Here is a 6,000-nt window from a genome sequence, read left to right as displayed (position 1 = left end):
AATAATCCCTAACTTTGTGTTTTGTGATTAGTATATTACTTGTGGCTCATATTACTGGCAAATAGGGTTGTGTGCACACGGCTTTAATACAAAAAAAGAAAAATGACGGTGTGCTTTTTTTAATGCAGATATATACTGTATGTATGTATGTATGTATGTATATATATATATATTTAGTGTTAGTATGTATGTACACACACAGTATATATATGTCTTCAGTGTGTTTTTTGATATTTTTAATATGGAATGTAGCTATAGGGTTTTTTGTTGTTTTTACTATTTTTCATGGCAAAAAACCCAAAGAAACCCACTCCCTCTGTTGCTGCTGTTTACACTTCATCTATCACTTGTCCTAATTCTTATAGTGCAATAGTCGTGGTTTTCTCACCGCAGATAGAGTGACAGAAATGGCAGCAAATGATTCTGTGTGAACATACCCAAGAATAACCGCAAAACCCAGACAATATATCTCTATAATAAACCCTTACACGGTCACTTCAATAAAATATATATATTTATAAATATAGCTATATGTATTCCTCTATTATATATTCTATGACAGTGTAAATCCTGGCAGTCACACTTGGTTCCATCTTTGGCCATTATACTGTATTTTTATGAAGGCTCTGGATTAATGTATTTTTTCTATATATTTTTGACACTAGATAGATATTTTCTTAGACCACAGCAGTATTAATGGTGCAAGTGAAATATTTAGTATCTAGATTTTATGCCAATAGGCTTGATCCATGGTGCTGTTAGTTTATGGCAACCATGTATATATTGTAAAGACTAGTTTTAAGTTAAACCTGGACTAAATGGATTATTGCTTCAATTTTTTTTTTTTCTTTTAACCTGCAGTGTCCAGAGGACAAGGTGAGTACTGTGTGAGCAGCACCTTTACTAGACTCTAGGAGGCAGTATTTTTGCCCAAACACCATGGATGACAAGGCCAAACTGCAGGCACCAGCCGCAGCTCTCCCCTGTACAGATTACACCTTCTCCACAATACCTATAGTAGGTGATCGAAATATTTCATTCAGCTCCCCTGACCACCGAGCCTAAGCTATTAAGGAGCAAATGGCTGAAATTTCCTCCTAATGCCATTATCAACACTCCTGGACAGCGATTTCAGAAAGGATGCTACTCAGTAACCTAAATGTTAATCTTAAAGGGAGTTGTTCCATCCATAAAACATACAGTGTTTGCAATTTACATGTAAAAAAAAAAAAATCCAGTGAAGAGTTATGACTTTGACTGCTGAGCCCACCCTGTGCTCAAAGTAGCATGTCCACCTTATGAGCAGAGTACTGGTGGTCACACATGCCCGATTACTAGCCAGTGTCATACATCGGATCACTATGATTACTGAAATATATCCAACAGAAATTGCTTTCTACCCTATGTGTCAAAGAGGTAGCATGGAAATGAAGGGAATTTTGTTTACTTACCGTAAATTCCTTTTCTTCTAGCTCCAATTGGGAGACCCAGACAATTGGGTGTATAGCTATGCCTCCGGAGGCCACACAAAGTATTACACTAAAAGTGTAAAGCCCCTCCCCTTCAGCCTATACACCCCCCGTGCTGCCACGGGCTCCTCAGTTTTGGTGCAAAAGCAAGAAGGAGGAAAAAATTATAAACTGGTTTAAAGTAAATTCAATCCGAAGGAATATCGGAGAACTGAAACCATTCAACGTGAACAACATGTGTACACAAAAACAGGGGCGGGTGCTGGGTCTCCCAATTGGAGCTAGAAGAAAAGGAATTTACGGTAAGTAAACAAAATTCCCTTCTTCTTTGGCGCTCCATTGGGAGACCCAGACAATTGGGACGTCCAAAAGCAGTCCCTGGGTGGGTAAATAATACCTCATAATAGAGCCGTAACGGCTCCGTCCTACAGGTGGGCAACCGCCGCCTGAAGGACTTGCCTACCTAGGCTGGCATCTGCCGAAGCATAGGTATGCACCTGATAGTGTTTCGTGAAAGTGTGCAGGCTCGACCAGGTAGCTGCCTGACACACCTGCTGAGCCGTAGCCTGGTGTCGCAAGGCCCAGGACGCTCCCACGGCCCTGGTAGAATGGGCCTTCAGCCCTGAGGGAACCGGAAGCCCCGAGGAACGATAAGCGTCGAGAATTGGTTCCTTGATCCACCGAGCCAGGGTTGATTTGGAAGCTTGTGTCCCTTTACGCTGGCCAGCGACAAGGACAAAGAGTGCATCCGAGCGGCGCAGGGGCGCCGTACGAGAAATGTAGACTCTGAGTGCTCTCACCAGATCTAACAAGTGCAAATCCTTTTCACACTGGTGAACTGGATGAGGGCAAAAAGAAGGTAAGGAGATATCCTGATTGAGATGAAAGGGGGATACCACCTTAGGGAGGAATTCCGGAACCGTACGCAGAACCACCTTGTCCTGGTGAAATACCAGGAAAGGAGCTTTGCATGACAACGCTGCTAGCTCAGACACTCTCCGAAGTGAAGTGACTGCTACTAGAAAAACCACTTTCTGCGAAAGGCGTGCGAGCGAAATATCCCTCATTGGCTCGAACGGTGGTTTCTGAAGAACCATCAGCACCCTGTTCAGATCCCAGGGTTCTAACGGACGCTTGTAAGGAGGGACGATGTGACAAACCCCTTGCAGGAACGTGCGTACCTGTGGGAGTCTGGCCAGGCGCTTCTGAAAAAACACAGAGAGCGCAGAGACTTGTCCCTTAAGGGAGCCTAGCGACAAACCCTTTTCCAATCCGGATTGAAGAAAGGACAGAAAAGTGGGCAAGGCAAATGGCCAGGGAGAGAAACCCTGAGCAGAGCACCACGACAGGAATATTTTCCACGTCCTGTGGTAGATCTTGGCGGACGTTGGTTTCCTAGCCTGTCTCATGGTGGCAATGACCTCTTGAGATAATCCTGAAGACGCTAAGATCCAGGACTCAATGGCCACACAGTCAGGTTGAGGGCCGCAGAATTCAGATGGAAAAACGGCCCTTGAGACAGCAAGTCTGGTCGGTCTGGCAGTGCCCACGGTTGGCCGACCGTGAGATGCCACAGATCCGGGTACCACGACCTCCTCGGCCAGTCTGGAGCGACGAGGATGGCGCGGCGGCAGTCGGCCCTGATCTTGCGTAACACTCTGGGCAACAGTGCCAGAGGACGAAACACATAAGGAAGCTGAAACTGCGACCAATCCTGAACTAAGGCGTCTGCCGCCAGAGCTCTGTGATCTTGAGATCGAGCCATGAATGTTGGGACCTTGTTGTTGTGCCGTGACGCCATTAGGTCGACGTCCGGCATCCCCCAGCGGCAACAGATCTCCTGAAACACGTCCGGGTGAAGGGACCATTCCCCTGCGTCCATGCCCTGGCGACTGAGAAAGTCTGCTTCCCAGTTTTCTACGCCCGGGATGTGAACTGCGGAGATGGTGGATGGCTTCCACCCACATCAAAATCCGCCGGACTTCTTGGAAGGCTTGCCGACTGCGTGTTCCACCTTGGTGGTTGATGTAAGCCACCGCTGTGGAGTTGTCCGACTGAATTCGGATCTGCTTGCCTTCCAGCCACTGCTGGAACGCTTTTAGGGCAAGATACACTGCCCTGATCTCCAGAACATTGATCTGAAGTGAGGACTCTTGCTGAGTCCACGTACCCTGAGCCCTGTGGTGGAGAAAGACTGCTCCCCACCCTGACAGACTCGCGTCCGTCGTGACCACCGCCCAGGATGGGGGTAGGAAGGATTTCCCCTTCGATAATGAGGTGGGAAGAAGCCACCACCGAAGGGAAGCTTTGGTTGCCTGAGAGAGGGAGACGTTCCTGTCTAGGGACGTCGGCATCCTGTCCCATTTGCGTAGGATGTCCCATTGAAGAGGACGCAGGTGAAACTGCGCGAAAGGAACTGCCTCCATTGCTGCCACCATCTTCCCCAGGAAGTGCATGAGGCGCCTCAAGGGGTGTGACCGACCTTGAAGGAGAGATTGCACCCCTGTCTGTAGTGAACGCTGTTTGTCCAGCGGAAGCTTCACTATCGCTGGAAGAATATGAAACTCCATGCCAAGATATGTCAGCAATTGGACCGGTGTCAGATTTGACTTTGGAAAATTGATGATCCACCCGAAACTCTGGAGAGTCTCCAGAGTAACGTTGAGGCTGTGTTGGCATGCCTCCTGAGAGGGTGCCTTGACCAGCAGATCGTCTAAGTAAGGTATCACCGAGTGACCCTGAGAGTGGAGGACCGCCACTACTGTAGCCATGACCTTGGTGAAAACCCTTGGGGCTGTCGCCAGGCCGAACGGCAGTGCCGCGAACTGAAGGTGTTCGTCTCCTATGGCGAAGCGCAGGAAGCGCTGATGCTCTGGAGCAATCGGTACGTGGAGATAAGCATCTTTGATATCGATCGATGCTAGGAAATCTTGGGACATTGAGGCGATGACGGAGCGGAGGGATTCCATCCGGAACCGCCTGGTCATTACGTGTTTGTTGAGCAGTTTTAGATCCAAAACAGGACGGAAAGACCCGTCCTTCTTTGGAACCACAAACAGGTTGGAGTAGAAACCGTGACCCTGTTGCTGAAGAGGAACCGGGACCACCACTCCTTCTGCCTTCAGAATGCCCACCGCCTGCAGAAGAGCCTCGGCTCGCTTGGGAGGTGGAGATGTTCTGAAGAATCGAGTCGGAGGACGAGAGCTGAACTCTATCCTGTAACAGTGAGACAAAATGTCTCTCACCCAACGGTCTTTTACTTGTGGCAGCCAGGTGTCGCAAAAGCGGGAGAGCCTGCCACCGACCGAGGATGCGGTGTGAGGAGGCCGTAAGTCATGAGGAAGCCGCCTTGGTAGCGGCACCTCCGGCGGTCTTTTTAGGGCGTGATTTGGACCGCCATGCGTCGGAGTTCCTCTGATCCTTCTGAGGCCTTTTGAACGAGGAGAATTGGGACCTGCCCGCCCCCCGAAAGGACCGAAACCTCGACTGTCCCCTCCTCTGTTGGGGTGTTTTTGGTTTGGCCTGGGGTAAGGATGTTTCCTTTCCCTTGGATTGTTTGATGATTTCATCCAATCTCTCACCAAACAAGCGGTCGCCAGAAAATGGCAAACCAGTTAAGCACTTTTTGGAAGCCGAATCTGCCTTCCATTCCCGTAGCCACAAGGCCCTGCGTATTGCCACCGAATTGTCGGCTGCAACCGCCGTACGGCTCGCAGAGTCCAGGACAGCATTAATAGCGTAGGACGCAAATGCCGACGTTTGAGAGGTTATGGACGCCACCTGCGGCGCAGACGTACGTGTGAGTGCGTCAATTTGCGCCTGACCAGCTGAGATAGCTTGGAGTGCCCATACGGCTGCGAATGCTGGAGCAAAAGACGCGCCGATAGCTTCATAGATGGATTTCAACCAGAGCTCCATCTGTCTGTCAGTGGCATCCTTGAGTAAAGCTCCATCTTCCACTGCAACTATGGATCTAGCCGCCAGTCTGGAGATTGGAGGATCCACCTTGGGACACTGAGTCCAGCCCTTGACCACGTCAGGGGGGAAGGGGTAACGTGTATCCTTAAGGCGCTTGGAAAAACGCTTATCTGGACAAGCTCGGTGTTTCTGGACTGCCTCTCTGAAGTCAGAGTGGTCCAGAAACATACTCGTTGTACGCTTAGGAAACCTGAAACGGAATTTCTCCTGCTGAGAAGCTGACTCCTCCACTGGAGGAGCTGAGGGAGAAATATCCAACATTTGATTGATGGACGCAATAAGATCATTCACTATGGCGTCCCCAACAGGAGTATCAAGGTTGAGAGCGGCTTCAGGATCAGAATCCTGATCAGCTAGCTCCGCTTCATCATACAGAGAGTCCTCTCGCTGAGACCCTGAACAATGTGATGATGTCGAGGTGATTTCATAGCGAGCTCGCTTAGTCGGTCTGGGACTGCGTTCCATGTCAGAGACCTCACCCTGGGATCTATGAGACACCCCGGGAGAACATTGTTGTTCCAACTGAGGGGGACCAGGGGGCAATGATTCCACA

Source organism: Anomaloglossus baeobatrachus, chromosome 2 (assembly GCF_048569485.1).
Source record: "Anomaloglossus baeobatrachus isolate aAnoBae1 chromosome 2, aAnoBae1.hap1, whole genome shotgun sequence".
Lineage (NCBI taxonomy): Eukaryota > Metazoa > Chordata > Amphibia > Anura > Aromobatidae > Anomaloglossus > Anomaloglossus baeobatrachus.
Note: the sequence above shows the minus strand (reverse complement) of the source record.